The sequence below is a fragment of the Ambystoma mexicanum genome, chromosome 13, assembly GCF_040938575.1.
Source record: "Ambystoma mexicanum isolate Mex_15411 chromosome 13, UKY_AmexF1_1, whole genome shotgun sequence".
In the NCBI taxonomy this organism is placed as follows: domain Eukaryota; kingdom Metazoa; phylum Chordata; class Amphibia; order Caudata; family Ambystomatidae; genus Ambystoma; species Ambystoma mexicanum.
Genome location: NC_090938.1, coordinates 663,648,184 through 663,669,340, shown reverse-complemented (window position 1 = coordinate 663,669,340; position 21,157 = coordinate 663,648,184). Strand labels below are relative to the sequence as shown.

The following is a 21,157-nucleotide window of genomic DNA, read 5'->3' as shown; positions in this document are numbered from 1 at the left end:
TATCGTCTAAGTGGTGGTTATCTAGCAACCAGTACAGGCTTATAACCAGGCTTGTCCTTCTTTGGCATATTGCCTCACATTGTGCACCTTTAAAATTGGTGGCAAAGGAAGAGTCAAATCAAAATTAGGCAACCAAAATAAATCTGCCCAAAAAAGGTATCTATTGGTAGCCCTGTAAATAAACGACATTAAAAACTGATATTTATGAAACCACCTGCATACAAGGTTGTTCTGGCTTAACCCAGTACTGCAGGACCCTGCTTACTTGGCCAGAACAAATGTACTAAGAAGGGCAATGGCTGCCACAAAGCATGATGGGAAAACACTGAAGGTTCAGCTCTTAGTGACAAAGGTAGATGTGTAGCATTTCTCAAGTTTTTTTTCTTTTTTGTATCCAGAAAATTGAAATTGACAAACCTTTGGTTTATTTTTTTCTTAGGTAAGAAAAGAATAAACTATATAATATAAAAATACATACAGAATAAGCATTTTTGAAAATTGGTTATTGAAGGAATAATGTCCCTTTGGGGCGGGGGGGGGCCGGGGTGGGGCAGTGTTTTGGAATCATGCTCATCTGGAGAGATTTACCTGTGCGAATTATAACAGATCTCAGGAAGGAGACCTTTGCTGTATGTAGCTAGGAGAACAGTTTCTGTGCGTCTGGTAGGGTATCCCATATGTTGTAAACATCAAGACAAAGGAGTCTGGCAGGAAATGTCCCCAATAAGAAAAAACAAAATGCACAATGGTGCCAAGATACAGACTAATGATATCAAAGGGAACCATCATTTCCAGGCAACAAGAGACCACCTCTTCAATCAGGATCTTGACAAAGCATCTTAACTTACTGCATGCCTTTGTTAACATATGAATGTGTGCTAGCTGTTAAGTAAGCAGTTATCTTCAGTGCCAAGACGCTATCACATTCAGAAAGAAAACCTCAAAACATTCCCAAAACCTGCAGAAAAAGTAAAACATGTTTAGTTTCAGATCTGCACAGCACACACGCTCTCACATATTAGCAATGTTGAACAGTAAACAAAGGACTGCGGGAGGCAGCATTCTCAATGACAGGGTGACACTCAGCAGGTCCTCTCTGGAGGCACATAGCCCACCACCACCAAGGGTAAGGGAAGTGTCCATCTTCGTAGAGAGACACCAAACAGGACCCAGGCCCCTGGTTAAAGTACTTTTTTAAAAGGTGCATAATTCATCTCTCCATTCATTTGGTTTTAAAATTGAAATCACTCAAAAGATAAGGATTACTTCAGTAAAAGCCCATTTCAACAAGGTCACTGGACAGAGATACATTTCAAAACATTTTATTTAAAATTCCCCTTACCCTCCCACCAAATGTCCCCAACAAAACAAATCCATTGTTCAGAACCGCAATAAAAAGTAACTACAAACACAAGAGTCAGATCACCTCACTGACATTGACCTAAAATAAAAAGTCCTCGTCCATCCAAGGGTTCAGAGGCTTTTCTGCAGCAGTTGCTCTTCCAGCCATGCTTATGAATACGTTATATACAGACAGAGCCATTTCACGAGAAACCGACAGGTAGACACTGACCGCGCTTGGAAAGAAAGAAAATAAAAACAAGAAAATGCCAACACGCTCAAAGTGCATCTGTCAAGTTCATATCAAAACAAGTCCTAAGATTGGCCTGCAAATCTGTTCAGCATGGAGTAATCTTTTATGAAAATAAATTATATAGCTCCTATCTTAATAAATTAAGCACAGAAACAAAACAAACAAACAAAAAACAAAGATTAATAGCTTACTGGACTGAGCAGGGTCCTGGGATTTTGTGTTTTAAGCCATTTTATCTTCAAATTAGAGTGACCTTAAATAAAGTCCCCTTTTCACATTGACTAACAGCCCAGTCTTTACCACTTTGTTGGCTTCCATATTACTTTTGTTCAGTTTCAATAAATGGCCACATGGTTAAGGTTGTGGTACTTTATTACATCACTGGGATGGGGTTTTCTAAGCCACTTTATCTGCAGAGGGAAGCAAAAGGCCCAAGCAGTAAGTCTGGGAGCCGAACACTGAGAAAGTACCTTTGAGCATAATGGACATCACTATAGTTCACCAAGGCCATTCTTAAGCTTGAAAGCTTCTGAATGACCTACGATACACGCTTCAGCTACTGTGTACGTCTACTTTTGGTGACACAGGTTGGTGGTTAACCATTGCTACTTCCGCATACAGATGAAAACAGGACACTGCTCCAATTAACAGGTTGTGCTAAAGATTACAGACCAGCTGCAACTATCCTCTAGGGCTGCAAGCCAAGCTTACTCTGGTCTGATTGTGGCTAGAGAATGCAGATAAGAACACAATGCCCACAAACGTTATTTACAGATCACAGTCATTTTGCGCTGCTCGGGCATAGGCCCGTTCCAGTTTTACTATTCAAAGACAGTAGCATGAGAACTTCGTCATTCAGTAGTATTTTATTCCCCCTGTATCCAGTGATTAGCCCCTCCAAGGATGGGGCAGAGCTCATCAGGGGTTGAAGTTAGGCCCAGCATTCAATATAAGGTTTCAGTAGGCGCTGTGCAGAGATGCAAAGCCTTATGCTATCAACAACTCTTGGAAACTAAGGCAGATGGTAAAGAGCAAGAGGGGGACGATAGAGTGGCACCTTTAGTTAGTTAAGATCCTCCTCAGTGAAAGGCAGGAGAAAGCCAATTGTGGCAAGAGGCGGCTCAAGGGCTGGTAACAGGGGACGTTTTCATAGTTTTGAGTAAGATCTAGTGCTTGGCTATCACAACCTGCACTTCAGTGCCCAGTAAACAAACACTTGGCAGTGGCCTGTGCCAATAGTCTTCGATAAGCTCAACACAGGCTCTACCTGCCCACCTGGTAGATTAGTCATTTTTTGAATAATTCCTTTTCCCTACCTCCCTTCTATTGGGGGATGGGTTGAAAGCCACACATTTCTTGTTCCTGTTGCTCCCAGTACCATCAATATGAGAAATTAAACATGGCAAACTTAAGCTCTTCATGGAGGATCAAGGTCTGTACCTGTAAGTCCTGCTTCATTCTTAAAGTGCTGCCACCCTGCTTAATTTCCTGTCCACAACAGCACCATAATTCAAGTAAAAGCAGTCAATGAAAACTGAACATTGTCAGTGCCTCGAGGGAGCTCAAAAAAAAAAAAAAAAAAAAAAAAAAAAAAAAAACAGGACACCTTATTACCCCAAAAATATATCGATCCAGCTCAAAAAGGTCAACTGTATTTACATATCGCACCCAGGCAGGCAGGGAACTTTAGAAGGAAGGAATCCCAGGGATGGGGCAGTGAAGCTAACAGAATAAAGCAATCTTTGTTTGGGCAGAAACAAAAGGGCCAAGAACGTCTGCCGGAACTCACTGCAGCATGAGCAGGATTGGTGTGTGTGAGAGAGAAGCATCAAGTTGTTCCATTCAGAAATCGTTTGTGCAAGAAAATGATCACTTGCACATATTGTAGCCAGGATCGACTTCCATCCTAACAATCTGTGCCGCACAGCGACCTTCTGGTACCAGTGCCAGACCGGCACCATCCTCAATTGTATAGCAAGGAATTCTTCTCCAGTCTGTTTAACCACCCACCTTTGCACACATCCAGGTGGAAGTCAACATATGAGCAAAGGACAACTCTAGAACAGCAAGCCCTTGTTAGAGATTTGATGTACCAGGACAATGCTGCGTATCCAAAACTGACAGCTGCTCTGGAGCCGTGCTGCAGGGACAGACACCTTCCAGTCCACTCGTTAAGACAAGATGTAAGAAGTGCTTTCTAATACACCCATGACTTTAGTGAAGGAGAGGAGTCTTCCCTGTACTTGAAATGCTGCTGGCTCATTCTTCTGCAAAACAGTCTATTCCCCGAAGGTCTCTTTCAAACAGTTGAAAATAAATGTCCTAAAAAATAAATTGAAGCTAAAACATAGTCCCCTTTGCGGCTCAGAAGTCTGTTCCACACTGTAAATTCTTGAACACAATCCTACGCAGTGCAGAAATGTGCAGCTCTTCCACCACCTGCCTTAAAGCAGTGTCTATTTTAACTTGCTCCGGTAATTGGGTATTTTGCTGAGTCCCAGGACAGAAATCATTGCCACGGACGCAGCCTCTTTCACTGTCCCTTGTATGGGTCCACAATGGCATTTTGTCCATGGTTGTGCCGACAGCCTCTTCCCTCCGTTTCTTTCTTTGCCTCCCTCTTGCCATTGCAGGTGGATTTGGCTCGTTGTTGGAGGCACACAGTCAACAGACTCCTGGAACGAAAGACAGCAAGGACAGTCATAATTAAATCTTGAGAAAGGCAGAGAGTATACTGGGCTCAGGTTCTATGACAACTTAAAAGGTAATTAATGGATGAAACCATAAAGCAGGTGTGAAGCAAACGGGGCCAGAGGCAGGCAGGCAGTCAGGGGGAGGCAGGCCGTGCGCCAGACAGAGGGGGAGGGAGGAAGACAGAGGGAAGGCAGGTGGCCTGCTTCATGTAATCATGTGCAAAAACTAACATTTACATGCACATTCGCCCTATGGGCCTTACCTACCCTCTACATGCATGGCCAAAGTATGTAACAGTTGCAACATTTGTCTCCACGGCCGGTACACTGCCTCCCCTCAAATATAATTCTAAAAGCCCACCCCCGCCCCCAGCCCTGCACCCTTCCACAGGATTAAAGGGGAGCGGTGCCTTTCTCATTGAATTAGAAGGTTGGGAGGTTTCAACATACACAGAAAGTAAGTGTACACATCGCAAGAGTGCAAGAGGGAGACCAATAACAAAAGAGGCGTTTGCTCACCCGCTCTCATATGCACAAAGGTCTGAGAAGGTGCATTGCTTGACAACTCTTAAAAAGGATTGGAATAAGTCACCAAGAAAGATTTCACATCCATTGCCCCATACTAAAGTCTGACATTTTTAAACAAATAAAAAGGTCTACACTTATGAGCTAGAAGACCCTTTCACTCACGTGAGCCTAACCAGCGTGACAAATACCATTGTGTGTTGTATTTGTATGTGCCCTTTAGCAATTCCAATCTTAATCAGTGATGAGTTATCAGGTATTGCATTGCAAATAATTAATATGCACCCATTAAAAAGAAAAATGTAGTGCCAACCAATAAAGGAGTTATAAATCTCATAGTACAAGTTACTTATAGTATTGACTTGCACCGATAATCATGAATATTCCTTTCTATGGGCTCATCGTATGACAGGACATGAACGGGAACGTTCCTTGTGTAGCAGGTTTCCTGAAAAGGACTGGGGGCCAGGTGTAGACAGCTTCCTCGACATCATTAATAAATACATGATCCACCATAACACTAGACATCCTTGTTAAGCATGAAGCCAGGTGTCATTTTTCTACATTTGCTTGGCGTTTTCTCCTCTCACAGTGCGCCATTAACAGACTCCCTGGGCTCTAGGTACAAGAGGCATTTTAAATCGGATTCTAGTCACTTTTACTGCTGCTATATATGCCCCTCTTCAGGGGGATGGGTAGGTTGCATGTGAATCTAAATGGTAGTGAAGGAGAACTACACTATTACAGACTTGTGTGCTTGACTAGATTTCCAAGTGTTACTAACCGAGAGGAAAGGGGCAAGCCATTTTCTTCTTAGTAGATTCTTTAACTCGGCTATCAAACTTTTTTTTCTTCAGGCTCATTCTTAGCCAGGGATCTGCACCCTGTGCTTTTCCAGAAATCTTGTAGCACAACTTCCATGATGCCCCAATATTTACGATGCTGACTAGGGCTAATGAGGTGTGTGTGGCCCAAAATATTTTGAGAGCCAAAGTTTGTATACCACTAGTCTGGGCAGTAATGCCTACAGAACTAATTTATTTGGCAGATTTATTATTATGTTTATTGTATATTGGTTTACATAATTAATTTTATGAGATTTTCTAAAGGTTTAACGTATAGAACAAAACATCCAAATCAACAATACAATAACAATAAAACATTACTTTCACTAAGATTTAAAATGCAAGCTTACACTAGAGATACAATTCATTAGCTTTTCTGTATAACAATTCAATTACTACTTGTCTAGATCTAGCTAAATCACACTACAGATGTTCTCTAAAAAGGCATTCACTCTGAGCTTCATGCCATTGATGAACCATGTAACATTTCATACCAAACCTGATCCCTTTGAACGTTAGATACATCATGAACAAATGGTGCAAAATATTCTATCCTTTTCTTAATCAGCTTTGGGCAAATTAATAACAGATGCATCAGAGTTTCTGTTTCACCAGCAACTAAACAAAATCTACATTGTTCCTCAGATACTAAATTTCGCATGAAGCAGATTTCCTTTGTATTTAATACATTAAACCTGAAACGCATCATACTATTCCTCAGATGCCGCGAAGGGTATTTTACAGTTTATTTTTCTGGCTCTGGATACCACTTCCATGCAGATACAATTTGACAGTACAGTTTCGAATTCATAATCACTACATTGTTGTCAACCCAATCAAAAGCTTTAACCAACATTTTTACCTTAGTTGGGTTCTCAATAAGACATTTCATTGTGACACCAATTTTAAGTGGTGCTTCAACATCACTTGAGATTCTGCATGAATTCTTCCGTCACATTGTCACCAAGTAGCTTATACAAGGAATATTTTTTTTCACTGATTACACTTTTTCTATATAGGGTTATCTTTTTGCATTCCATAATACTTTTCAAAGACCAAACTCATCCCGTATAGCTTCAAATGGTATACATTTTGGCAAATAAAACCTTTCTCCATATTAAAGCTTCGATAGTTTTTAGGTATGGTGACAATATATCCAGAAAAAATTCCAACCCATATGGTCATCGTTAAGCAATTTTTAAGAAAACTGTGTCTTAGTACAAGAAAATGAATTGCCCAAGTAACCGATGGCTTTCTTCAGATGAACCTTTGTACCCTCGATAAACGATGTTGGTTTCAAACCTTTTTTATTCGTTGGCCCAAGTTTATTATTACCGTTTTATGAGTTTCAAATCGCTTATGAACACGAAAGAGTTAATAAGCCTTTGCAATCCAATTTTGGTTCGAACGAAGAGCAAAAAATCATCTGCATATGCAATCCATTTTATAGTTGTTGAGCCCACCTTTGGTGCCACTAATACGCTTACATCTAGGACATCCCTCGTGCCCGACATGTACAAGTTAAACAAAATTGCAGCCAAAGCACATCCCTGCTTAATGCCATTCATCGCCTTAATTTCTTTTGTCATTAACCCATCTTTACTGAGCCTCACCCTCAGCACTGTATCACAGTATAGATATATCATCATATCCAATAGACCTCTGTCGATGTTCAGGGCCAATAGCCTCTGCCAGAGCATAGCTCTGTCAACCATATCGAAGGCAGCAGAGAGGTCCATTGATGCTGCATACAGCGGAAGTTGGCTTGAGTTTCGTGCTTTATATTGCCAAGTAGAGACAAGACCACCCCTGACGTCTGTCCCCATCCCCTTCCTAAACCTGATCTGTTTTATGTCCAAAATGCCTTGCTCATCCCATCCAACTGGTTAATTGTTCTAATACAATGGATGCAAAAATCTTTGCCTCAACATTTATCAGCGATATAGGCCGATAATTTGTGGGGCTCAAACGGTTCCCTTTTTTAAAAATCAGAAGGACATAGGACATTTTCCATGAATCGGGCATAGCCTTTGTTTCAATCACATTTTGTGAAGTATCCTTGACCACAAGGTCTCATTCTGCTTGAATGTTACAAAAGACAAATTGTTTGGACCTGGAGAGGTGGATGACTTCGCTTTTCTTATAGTCCTGCTTATATTATCTACGGACACGTCCAATACCCGTTTAGCCTTTTCATTCACAGGAACCTTCGCAGAGGAAGAGGAAACAGTACAAATTCTCAAAGTGGTCACACCACACATATACACTTATGGGGTTTAAAGTCAGTTGGGATTGAGACTTCAGTGCTATTAATCAGAGACCAGTAATTTCTAGAACTGTGCTCTCTCATCACAATTAACATTGCCTCGCCATCTTTTCGATACTGTGCAGAGCGATGTTGAATCATCCAATTCTTATAGTATTGCCGACTTACTCTAATGTGGTCTTTGGCAATTAATGGAGATAGATTTAGCTTTTTTATTACCACGCGATTCTTTTATCAGCTGAGCGCAACATAGTTTTATCTCTATGTCAAAAGCATGTTTGTGACTTCTATTTTGTGTGGTTCCAATTGGATCTGGCATATAAAACTTGGACAACATCCTCTCCAGAAACTGACCAAAATTTCCAACCGAATGTTACCATTTTAGATTCAAGTGTTCTTTTTTTAAAATCATTTTCATGGTTGTATATGTCTCAAAGATGGCCTGGACCATCCAAAGGGCGATAGAAGCTTTGGAAGCCTGGGTGCTGGGAGACGAGCCCCCGAAAGTAATGAACAGTGGCTGAAGGATTTTGTCTGAATGATAGGACTTGAGGGGACCCTTGAGGTCCAAGAAATGTAGAGCCCTTTCTGCCTCAGACTGCGGGTTCTGGAAGAACACCGGCAGGCACTTCTCCTGGTTCAAATGGAACAGAGACCACATTGGGCAAAACATTTGGAGGAGTGTGCAAGATGACCTTTTCGCTATGAAATTTGGTTATGGGCTCGCCCAATCTGACCATGCACGCAGAGGTGAGCGCCACCAACAGTGACGCCATCAGTGTCACTAGCCGGATGTCCACCAAGGCCATCGGCTCAAAGAGCTTGCGCTGCAAGGCCCCTAGAACCAAATTGAGGTCCCAGACCAAATACAGCCTATCCATTGGAGGAAAAAGCCTGGATAATCCCTTGAGGTGGGCCTTAACCACCAGGTTGGCTGATTAAAAAAGGTGGTCTGAGAAATTCTTGAAGGCCCCAATGGCCACCAAAAAGGTGTGGCATGTATCCACCCGAACGCCAGAATGAGCCAGATATGCAGAGAATGCCAGCATGTAATCCAGGGAGCAGGAGATGGGTCCAGCCCCTAGTCGCAAGCCCAATGGCAACCCTATTCTTATTCTTATACTGGGATCGAGTAGACAGCCTCCTCGCCTCCCGTATGATGTCCCAGTTGTCCCCCGAAAATGGAGCATGCTGAAGTCTCAGCTGGTCAGGAACCACGCCGCTAGGGCCAGCCTGGTTGGTCTGGGTGCTCCACTGCCCTGCCCTGCCCTGCCCTGCCCTGCGGCTGGGGATCGGAAGATGGAGAGGCCACTGGGAGCACAACTGCAGCAGATCTGAGAGCAACACCCTCAAGGGCCAGTGGGGGGCGGGCAATCAGTATAAGGGTGCAGCCTACCATCACCCTAGATTTGCGGAGTGACAGCTGGAGCAATGGGGGAGGAGGGAAGGCGCAACACCTGCAGCCGTGCCAGCGGATCTGGAAGGCATCTCCCAGAGACCCCTGACCCAGACCAACCCATGAAGCAAACCAGGGGCACTTGGAATTGTGATGAGATGCGAATAAGTCCAGATCCAGAAACCCCCATCTCTGGAAAAGGTGCAACGAGGAGTTGATTAACTCACACTCATAGGTGTTCAACCCCAAGCGGCTCAGCTGGTCCGCTTCTGCGTTGCTGTCTCCAAGGAGGTGGAACCCTGAAATCCAAACCCCCCTCAGTCAGGGCACAATCCCAGATCGAAACCAACCTCCATGCAGAGGTGGGGGACTGGGGGGAGGGAAACGGGTGCCACCCTGCTTGTTCAGGTAAAACATTGTCTTGGAATTGTCTGTCTAGACCAGAACTGCCTTGTCCCTGATGAAGGGCAGAAAAGCTTTGAGCGCCAGGGCCAATGCCCAGAGTTCGAGAAGAATGATTTGAAGGGCTTCTGCCCTGGACCATGCAGCATGAAGAGAGTAGCCCCCCCAACCGGTAATAGAGGAATCCTTTGTCACCACAAGGGTGGGCTTGAGCCGGTTAAAGGGGACTCGCACTGCCCCATTGCAGTTCATCAGCTAACAGCGAATATCCGGAAGGAGAAGCAGGGGGTATTGGGATCCTGTCCGACTGAGAACCCACCTCCTCGTGCGAATTGGCCACCAGGTGGAGCTGAAGGCGCCTCATTTTGAGGTGGGCGTGCTGCACCACCATACCAAGGTGGTAGAGAATGCCAGAAAGTGCCCCACCGCCTTGCAGAGAGAGGCGCCTCTCGCGTGTGGGGAACACTTGCTGCGCTGCTGTGTCCAAGCACACTCCCAGGAAGACCAGATCCTGGGAGGGAGTCAGCTGAGACTTCCGCCAGTTGAGGGAAAACCCCAGCCTATGCAGAACATCCACCAGCCGTTGGCACGAGTACATCGCCTCTTCGGGAGAGCTGGCCCTGACTTGTCAGTCGTCATGTTGGGTTTAATTGATGGCCTTCCAGGCAGAGCAGGACAGCCACCGCATTCATCAGTTTCGTGAACAGATGAGGGGCCAAATTGAGGCCGAAAGGCAGCACCTTGTACTGGAAGTGGTATGACAATCGTGAAACGCAGAAACTTCTGATGCGGCTGGTAAATAGAGACATGAAGGTTCGCATCCATGAGGTCCAGGGAACACATCCAGTGCCCTGCGCAAAGGGATTCCTCAATGTGCTTGGGAGTATCATGTTGAAGCTTTCAAGCGGTAAAGACAGGTTAAGAAATGACAGATCCAGCATTACCCTCAGGCCAGGCTGGTTGTTCTTGGGTACTGCAAAAATCGGTAGAAGCCGGAGCGCTCCCCTCCCACCCGCCTGGCTGAGGAACCGGTTCCACCACCTGCATCTCCAGAAGAGAAAGGATCTCCTGCAAGATAGAGGAAGACTGAAGCCCGTGGAGACAACAGAAAGGATCCAAGGACTCACAACTGTCCTGGAAGAGATCCAGCAGGCCCCCTTACTGGGGAGCTGTGTTCCCTGACTGACGTCACTGCTTCTTAGCATCCGAGGTGGGGGGAGCGTGCAAAGTCCCGGGTTGCTTACTCCTGTTGTCGCTGGGCGACTGGTCGGCTTCCGCATACAGTTGTACCGAAACCCCTTGAAGCCGGTGGAAGCACAGGATTTGAAGTCGGTCCTGCCCCGAGACTAAGGGAAGGGCTTCGACCCTGGCTTAGCTAGGATGGCCAAGGACTTGGCAGTTTGTGTGGAGGTTTACTTCATCGTCAATTCGTCATCGGTTGACGAATGAAAGAGGTCACTGCCTCGAAGGGAAGATCTAGGATCCGCTCTTGCACATCAGAGGAATATTTAGTGGCATGCATGCACCCATGCCGTCCTTCTCAGCTCCACTCCCAAGCACAGCCCTCTGCTGGCTGTATTGATGTGGGAGAGCAAAGCCTCCATGAGGTCCTGCACAACGGCCTGGGCCATCTGCCATACCGGCCTTGAAGGAGGCTAGCCTCTCCAGAGGGAGGTCAGGCAGAAACTCCCCAAGCTCCCGCCACAGCTTATGGTTAGCCACTGCTAAAAGGGCGTAGACATTGGCCTGCCACAGATGCAGCCCTGATATGGCACAGCATGGTTTTCCCACAGACTCAATTACCTTGTCGTCCTTGGATAGACAACTGGAGGTGGCTCCCGAGGAGGAAAACGACAAAGACAATGGTTTAGAATAGTGTGGGCCGCAGCACCACTGAAGAATGCAGCTGAGAATGGGAGGCCAGGAGGACTGGCTCCTCATCCATAAGCCTGAACTGGCTGTCCAACTTGTTTTTCATCTGGGCGTTGGCCCTCGGATTCTCCCAGATCTGTCTTGCTAACTGCTGGAGATCTTTCTAGAGAGGGATGTCAGAACGGATCATGGTGTGCGTGTCCAAAACCTCCGATAACACTTCTGATTTCTGGGGGGCTTCCTAGTGCAGAGGGACCCCCAAGAAGTCCACAAAGCACTGAAGATGGTCATGAAAGGCCTTAACTGATGCAGAGTTTTCATCGTCCTGGGTGTCATCAGCGTTATTGTCCCCTCCAAAACCCTTTTTTACAAACTGAGGGGAGTCCAGGCCCTGGGACACAGGTGCCGGCGAGGTCCCCTCTAGGTCCAGAGACGAAGACAGGTCCAATGGCTGTTGAGGGGGGGAGGCGTTGCTGGTACAGGAGGCAGAGGGGTCTGAAAAACTGGGAAGGCCTGGACCTGGGGAGGGACAGGCACTGGCAGCGCTGGAGGAACAGGCAGAGGGCCCAGAGGCTGGGGTGGCACAACCTGCAGGATCACCTCCTTCACCATGTCCTTGAGGAACCCTGCCATCGAAATTTTTGAAGAAACTGTCCTTGCAAGTCGCTGGGTACCTAGGGGGCCGGCCATCTGAAGTGTGGGGTCTCTGCTCCTGATCAAAGCGCTGAGATGTGTGTAGCTGTAAGGTTGCAATGGGTAGATGTACCCCTGAGGAGATCAGCAACCTACACCATGCAGTCCGCCGCTGCTTCCAGATGGAAGGGGACGAATCCAAGATTGCCACCGGCATAGCAGGCTCTGCCACATGCCTATACATCATCTTGGGGCCTTGAGTCACGCACTGGGTGGGAGGGTGCGAAGGCCGCGAAGGCCTTGAGCCACATGCTGGATCAGACATGGGAGGACACGCCTTGGGCCCTGAATCTGAACCAGAAGCGTCTACCTCAAATGACACTGGTATGCACGGAGCCAAATCGCCCTGACTCATTACCTGGGAGCGAGCTTCGGTAGGATGTGTGCCCCCAGCACCTTTGGCGGTAGTCATGCTGTATTGTGCAGAGGACTGACTCTTGGCCGTAGGACCCGACGATACTTTACCCCTTGGGGTCGATAAGGAGACAAACTTGATCTCCCTTTTGAGGACAGCACAGTAGGGCCTCTGACCCCCTTGGCTTGGGAGCCTCGACTGCCTCGGATCTGCCAGAATCTGAAACTAAGAAACCCTTGCCCATGGGAACCCCCTGGGAAGGAGCCTCCACACTGAGGAGCCATACTAAACAAAGTGCCTAACTGGTCTCAATGGAAGGTCCTAGAGACTAAGTTTTTAAGGTGCGCTGGAGGAGAAGCGTGGAAGATCTCCCTCCAACACGACAACTGATTCAATGCCCAGTGACAGAGCACTGCAACCCGCGCCTGCGTCCCAGCAGTGGTCGGGCCCCAGGCACTCACAACCGAGAGTATGGGGGTCGAGGCTGGGAACGAGTGGTCGGAGGACGCACAGCTTGTAATCCTCCTGCAGCAGACATGCGCCAAGGGAGGCAAGGCACCGAAGGGAGGTGAAGATTGAAAAACAAAACAGGGAGCAAGCAGAAAGTTAAACAATTCTCTGCGCCTAGATGCCTGGTCCGACACCTTTCGTGCGGAAAAGGAATTGAGGTGAGGTGCTGGAGGGCGGGGCCTCGGCGAGGGGGGCGTTCCCAAGCCGGGACCACATCCCCTGCATGTTATGCTAATTTTAAACGGGAAGGTACATTTTTCACTGCCAAAGGTTCCGGTACCGTCCCCATGTTGGAACACGCCCCACAAGGATGGAGGAAAGGGGATGGGACGTACGAGTATCTGGAATATGTGTGGAAACTTGTGTCACGCATATATAAATGCTCGAGAGCTGGAGCAAGTGTTAGAGTACTAATAATCAAATGTGCGAGGGAAATGGATTTGGTCTGTGAACTAGATGACAAACAATGGAGCGAGCATTGATGTACATCAAACAGATCTCTAGGAATGCACACTTTCATCTATTATAACTGAATGTATTGTATAGGACATGTATGACCCCGCACTAACTTGTACAACTTAACAAGCAGGCCATCCCTAATTGCCCATGGTGTAACAATGAACCTGCAGATTTTATGCATATGTTCTGGCGGTGTCTGGCTCCAAGTTCCACAGGCCCTGGAAGAGGCAGCTGTAAGTAGATATGAATGGGTCCCTACTGAATGCTTATATGGTATATAGCCCCGTCTGGACAAGGCAAGACAGTTAAAGGAATGGTTCGCCCAACATTTTTTCTTTCAAAAATAGATAGCCAATATTAAAAAAAAAAAAAGATTGTCTTTTTTTTTCGAAGTCCCTATGTAAAATTTTGAGCAATTCAAGCTCAAAGATAGCACATGGGGGCATCCATTTTGTGAAATGGATGCCCGCCGCTGTGCTCGCTTTGGCGGCACTAATGATGGAAAAGCCAGCCAGCTGTAGTAAACAAAAGCTACCACTGGGTGGCTTTTCCTTCATTGGTGCTGGGACTCGGAGGACGCGGACCGGGGACTACAGGCAGAAAAGCTGCAGCTGCATCTCGGTAAGTCCTATTTTTTTTTTTTTTAAATAAGCACTAGCTGTGGGTTTTTTTCTAAGTTTTCCGGGCTGGAGGAGCCCAGAAAACTTAGAAATAAAACCGCAGCTTTAAAAATATTGTATTTAGCCAGCTGGCTGGCTTTTCCTGCATTAGTGCCGCAAAAGCCAAAGCGAGCACAGCGGCGGGCATCCATTTCACAAAATGGATGCCCCCATGTGCTATCTTTGAGCTTGAATTGCTCAAAATTTTACATAGGGACTTCGAAAAAAGAAAATGCCAATCTTTTTTTTTTTTTTTTAAGATTGGCTATCTATTTTTGAAATAAACATTTTTGGGCAAACCATTCCTTTAATTTCATGGACCTGGTAAGTGTATTGGCTTAGAGAAGGATTGCCAGGTCATGGAAATTACATACGGCCCAAGCTATAACCTATGGTGGAACGACATATTGAAATGGTCCACACTGAAACAGCAGAGTGGTATAGGTCCCTGAAGAGAGGTATTAAAGAACCTACTATGAATCTAGAAGCATGGAAGGCTCTTTTGCAGGTGATGTTCTGCCATTCTGATGCCATTCTGATGGGCCTCCTTGAGGAATTGGCACTGCCTTATTTGTGATGCTATGCACAACATTCTGGTGAGCCTGATGTATGTGCTGTGCGATGCATGCTGTGCTGGGTCACGTAAATCTTATGGCCTCTTACCCATCCCCCCCAACCCCGCCACCTATTTATTCAGTCTAACACATGGATGCCCAACATGACTGACTTCTAATGCCAAATGTGAATATATTGCTGCGCTATATGCTTGGAAGGTTTTGTTTGATGTTTCTTTGCATTATTGTTTTCTTTTCTGAGATCCTTTCATGTGATGTCTGATACCATCAATGAAAATATTTTAAAATAAATAGCATTAGGGCAGAGTTGGAGGTTGTGGGATCCAGGAAGCAGGGGCTAGGTATCAAATAACGGAGCTCCTCATAATAGAGCTCTTCCCCATAGCCGATTTTACAATTAAAGCCTCCTCTGATAACAATAGTCAGATTGCTATTATGGCCGTTGAGTACAGTTGATTTATTCCCCGTGGCAGAGCAGCATATCAAAGTACTTTGCTCTGTTCCAAGATGATGTTTACAGCACTTAACACTTGTAACTAAAAAGGGCAGATTATTACTGCAAAGATATATTTCATTGATGCACCAACCCAGGATCTGGTGCTTGCATGTGATCGAGTAAAACCATGTAGGTGTACTTGCTAAACTGACCACGATTCTGAAGCATTGGTCATTTAAGAAAAAATGATAGCAGGAGTCCATTGTGGAGCCACACAATGTACCAAACAAGGATCTTAATTCAATTAGAATCATTTCGACATGTAGTATCACTAGTTAGAGCCTCATTAAATGTGACCCATCTAAGATTACATGTTCATGTTTGAACCAGACGCCAGGCATCACCAGGCTTGGCCTGGGTGGACAATAGGACGACTACAAGTCAGTCCAGGCTCTCCAGGTCACAAAGACATTGAAAACTGTTAGAGAGGGTCATGGTTTGCCTTCATCAGATGCCATTGGAAATGCTACAGGCGACTGTCTGAATAGACTAGAGCCAGAGGGCTCTGGGATTACTAATAGAGGAATTACAACTGGGGAGGAACAGTCTGCTGTTCTACAGGTTCGTAGAAAAAGCCCAGGAGGACCAGACCGATCTCAGAGGGGTCCAGATAACAATGTATACCACTCCATAGGAGATCGGAAACCTTGGTAGGATGGCTTAGGAACTCACAGCAGGAACAGACTAAAGGTCCACATAAGGGTATGGCCCAAGAGTGAAACATGTGTAAGCATTCTCTGAAGTGGAATTTTGCAAAGGTACAACCAAGGAAATTGATATTGTCCTTAGATGAGGAAGTTTTTTCTATATGCAATCAGAATAGCTAAATTGAGGGAATGCACAAATCAATTGAAATGTATTTTGAGTAAAATAAACAGATAAGATGGAACAGCACATGGTTGCGTAGTTCGTTTTTGTTAAATGTCACATTTTTGACATGTAAGTGTAGTGTCAGAACTTGCCCCGTGCAGCTAGTAATACTCTAGCAATCCAGAACCAAAGATTAATATAAAAGAGCACAACCAGGATCATTGTAGGTTCCAGTACACTTCCAAATAATTGAATAAAAGCATACCAGGAAAAGCAAGGTGTGTGCTCCTGCTCAGACTGGTGGTAGGGCATCTGCAAGGGTACCAGGCCAAGAGCAAAACATTGAAACCCTTGAGAACCCAGGTAGGGGAAGGGTACCTCCTACCCATAAACGCAATGGTAAGGGGTGGGGGCAGAAAACAACCCGTGAAGCCAAGAGCAAACCCAAACTCAAGAGGGATATCCAACAGGTCTTGCCCAGGTAATGAAGCAGAGACAACCCATACCATGCCCAGGTAGCAGGGTGAAGGCCAGCTGTTCATCCAGAAACCACTGCAAAGCCAAGTCAAAGATACAGACCAAGTCCTCAACTGAGGAAGAGATCAAGACAAACAAAGAAGGTGTGCTGGCCAACTATAAACAACCCTGAAACAAATGGACTTGTCCTGGGGACTGATGCTTAGGACGTTTGTTATTTGGCCTTTGGGCCTCAGCCAATTGGGTCCTTTAGAATAGTGTTAAGCCAGATTTCTTTATATCCCCATCACAATACATTTTTCAGTAGAAAACTTCATCTTGAGTTAACTTATTCGTTATAAAATGAGCATTACATCTACACCATCGTTCTTAAAAACAAAGGGCCCTGAGCCATCCGTTCGGTTTGTGGTGTCCACCAAGGACATGCCGTGGAGAACTCTTTACTTTTCAGAAACCGGTTGACAACTAGTGTTTAACTACCGACAGTACTGGCCTGTGAAAGGATGCTCTATACTTAACATTAAGCCTATCTAACAGCAGGTGATACCGCAATATATCATGACCATAGCCTGCTAGCTATGAGAGGCTGGCCCACCTAGCCCATTGCTTCCCATCTATGTGAGGTGGAATCCCGGATGAGCATCTTTGGGGCTAGACTAGGTCCTTTTATTCCCAAATCTGCCAGACATCGTTGATGACCAACTCAATCACTACCTCCAAACACTAGGACACTTCCTAAAAATGTTTACTTATCTGTTACCTGCAACAAAGATACTTGCCTTATAGAATACGAAATACATTTTCTTAAAATCTTTGTGGGCACAGGTTCTTCAGTGATGTCTGTTTATCCCACCCACTCCATTTCCATCCTTAAAGTTGCCCTCACTTGCTAAGCCACATCTACCAGAAGGTGCTGCAGGCAACGTTTGTGGGACTCACTGTGGTCTACATTGTGATCGGTCTCGTTCCCTCCTGAACAAAGGAATGGAGAAACTTGTGACGAATCTTGACAATTTGTCCCTTCTCCCCACCCCCCTTTGAGGCTGGGGGAGCTGAGCCCACTGTGCAGGACCCTCCCTAGCAGTCTGGACCTTACTAGGAGTGACTCCCATTCCCAAACACTCCCATGCCAAACCACAGTGTCAGCCTATATGGATGTGGAAAAGACTACCATCTCCTACAATTACTACATTCCATAAAGAACCTTTGTGTATGTATTGGCTAGAGGCAATGCTGAACACAGCTTGAACGTCAGTCAGCGAATAAGGACAACGCTCTGTTCGTTCATGTGATTTGTACAAGACGTAACTCCTCTGGAGAAGAGGTAACCGCTCCACAGAGGAGACACTCTGCATGGTTAACATCCTAAACTCTCCTCTGCTCGCCCCATCAAAATTTACAACTGTCTCTCTGCCATTAAATATTGGATGGCTTTGCACACTCGGATGTTCAACTCTACCAAAACAGAGGTGCTCTTCCCTGCCAAAAGTCCTAGCTCATCTCTTCCTCTGCCTATCCAATTCCCACCAGACGCAGTCCCCTACACTTCTACAGCTCTAAACTTCTGCGTCATCTATGATCCTTCTCACACCTGCTCTACTTGCATCTTGAAAACTGGAACTGCAGCTCGCCTCAGCCTCCTAAATATTAGCGAAATCAGGCAGCTCCTTCCTTTCAACACCGCTAAGTATCTCAACCACTCTTGACTGCTCTAAACTGGACTACTGTGTCAGCATCCTCTCCCCAACTATGCGTTCCATCTTCTCAAATGATTAACTTCGCTACCAGGACTCTTTGAACTCCCTCACTTCACACCTACTTCTGCGCACCATCACCCTGCTGAATGGCTGACAAAACAGGGCCAGATTTAAATGTCTTCTACTGGTTGACAAATCTATCCACAGTAAGGCACCACTATCTATACTCCTCTACACCTTCTTGCAATCTCTGCTCTGCCTCCTGGACTACTCTTGTGGCTCCTCGCCCTTAATGTGCTTCCTCTCGCTTCTGCTTTTTCTCGCTTCTTGCTCCACTTGCATGGGATTCTCTTCCCCCGGACATCCGAGCAACAGTCCACACTGATTTGTTCAGAACCAAACTAAAAGCCTGCCTCCTCGAGTTACTCTCTTAACCTATCTTTCTTCATCCTACACTCTGGCACTTAACCCATCATGGTCACATCCTGAGCACAGCAGGCCATACTGCCTACCTGAATTTATAAATGTCCAATGTTCGCTGTTCTTAATCTATGTATGTCCACTTATGTATTGTCCCCCGTGACTCTTACATTTACCCTCCACCACAAACTGGTCAGAATGCCCGATATTCTGACACGATTGTAAGCAGTTCACTGCTTCCTATCAAATCATATTTCTTATCTATTGTACGTTCTTTTGTGATCAAAAGAGCATTGTTCCTCCTGTATACAAACCGATCTTGAAAGAGCGGAGCCACGCCGGGCTACAGAGCCTGTGGCAACAAGGATCGTGAGCGAAGCACTACCCAAACCGCCTTAAGGTTGGTGTTCCAACCGACCAAGGTCGGAGAAGGAACTGAGAAGGGGATACACGCATCTCATCTGGTGGTGCGACCACAATAGAGTTGTGGTGGGCCGGTAGGCAGGTAAAGGACACCTAGACGAGAACCTTGGAGGGAGCCCCAAGTCCCTGAGCTCCAAATATGTCAGACTGTAACTACAGAGACAGATAGCCGCGGGAAAGTTGACATGGTTACAGGCGCCTGAGAAACCAGACAGAGCCTACAAATAAAAGGTATAAATATTGTAAATACGAGCTGTGAAAGCCATCAAGGTCACAGGAGCCTGAGAAACCAGAAGGTGCAAAAACCATAAATGAAAGGGGGACCAAGAAACACAGCTGGGGAAGATGACATGCATTACTTACCGTAATAGCATTTCTGATTGTATCTGCTAAGATTCACATGCTGTGCATATAGTCTGACATCTAGTGGTAATCACGGTATTTCATCTTTCGAGTATCGAAAGGGGACGTCGACATAGGCGTCACTTAACACTAGCCCTAACGTGAAGTGTAGTGTACCCAAAATACCTCACGCATCGAAGTCCCTCCAATTGTGTTTTTTTCTGCCATGAGGGAGCCTTATGACCATCATGTGTGAGTACAGAGAGAGAGGCGTACAATGTCTATGTTCCTTCTACTCCATGAGTGGAGAAAGGGTGGGCGAATGTGAATCTGAGCAGATCCAATCATCAGAAATGCTATTACGGTAAGTAATGCATCTCTTCTGATGCTTGTTAATCTTCTTACAATCACATGCTGTGCAAAGACTAGCGAGCCGTACCCAGAGATGGTGGTGGGATGTGTGAAGGAACAGTAGCAAGGTACTGCTTGTCCAATCTGCGAATCAGACCTAGAGTGTGTATCTAGGCAGTAGTGTTGTGTAAAGGTGTGTACAGAATTCCAGCTTGCTACTTTATAAATGGACTCAACATTTGCAATGAATGCTATGGAAGCCCCCATGCCCAAAGTAGTGCGTGTTCTAGGCTTCAAGGCAGATCTCTCTTGGCAAGCGTGTAGCACAGTGTGATGCAGTTTACGATCCACTTTGAAATAGCGGATTTAGAGACAGGGCTCCCTTCTCTACCAGCTGCCACTGAGACGATAAATTTGATAGTTTTTCTTAGTGGTCTTGTTTTTTCCAGATAACAGATCACCGCTCTCCTCACATCAAGTGTGTGGAGGCTTCTTTCTGCCACTTTAGTGGGGTTCTGGAAAAAGGTGGGTACTTCTATTAATTGGTTTACATGAAACTTGGAAATAAATGTTGGCGCACATCGTGGGTGAGTGCGCAGGACCACCTTATCCTTGTGAATTGTGACAAATGGGTCTTGAACTGAAAGGGTCTGCAGTTCACTAACTCTCCTTATTGATGTGATTGCCACCAAGAAGGTGGTCTTGTAAGCGAGTGCTTTAAGGCTAGCCTAATGCATAGGTTCAAAGGGAGGCCCCATTAGTCTAGTAAGTACAACATTCAGGTCCCACCCGGGAGCTGGGTTGGAAATAGGTGGATGAAGTCCTTTTTTTAAAAAAAATCCTTTATTGGTTTTTGATAACAGATTAGAACCATCGTGAATATCTCCCAAATAACATCCGCCCCTCCCATTCCACCCCCCTGCTCTTGGCATACCACACAAGATGTTACACGTGTTTGTCTACTCATACTATTACATTGTGTCATTACAGTTGCACTTTCACTTTGGGTGTCGATCCGTCGGTATCCAGATGTGTTAGTGTCCACACCTCGTCGGATAGTGGAGATCCCCAACAGGCTTCCTGCTTATTATATACCTCTTATGCACACCATATTTCCTTAGCCTTGTTGGGGAGGTTTACTTTCCCCGAGTTAGGTTTTACTTATTACAGAGTTTCCAGTTACATGTGATCTGAAAGGGGGCCAGTAATCAATAATGCGGCTGTTGGCCGGGAGTGTTGGTGCATAAACAGTTTTTCTTTCCTCGCACGTGTTCATAAATTCCAGCCATCCCAAAAC

The 21,157-nt window shown here is 45.7% G+C and overlaps 1 protein-coding gene across 1 annotated transcript in view; it reads right to left on the bottom strand.

Annotated features, from left to right (window-relative positions):
* Nucleotides 1-1,306: 1,306 nt before the first annotated feature.
* SOCS7 (suppressor of cytokine signaling 7) overlaps nt 1,307-21,157 on the bottom strand; it is a 733,557-nt gene continuing 713,706 nt past the window's right edge. The window contains exon 10 of the mRNA XM_069634664.1: nt 1,307-4,269. The gene's annotated coding sequence lies outside the window, so the exon portion shown is untranslated. The remainder of the gene's footprint in view (nt 4,270-21,157) is intronic.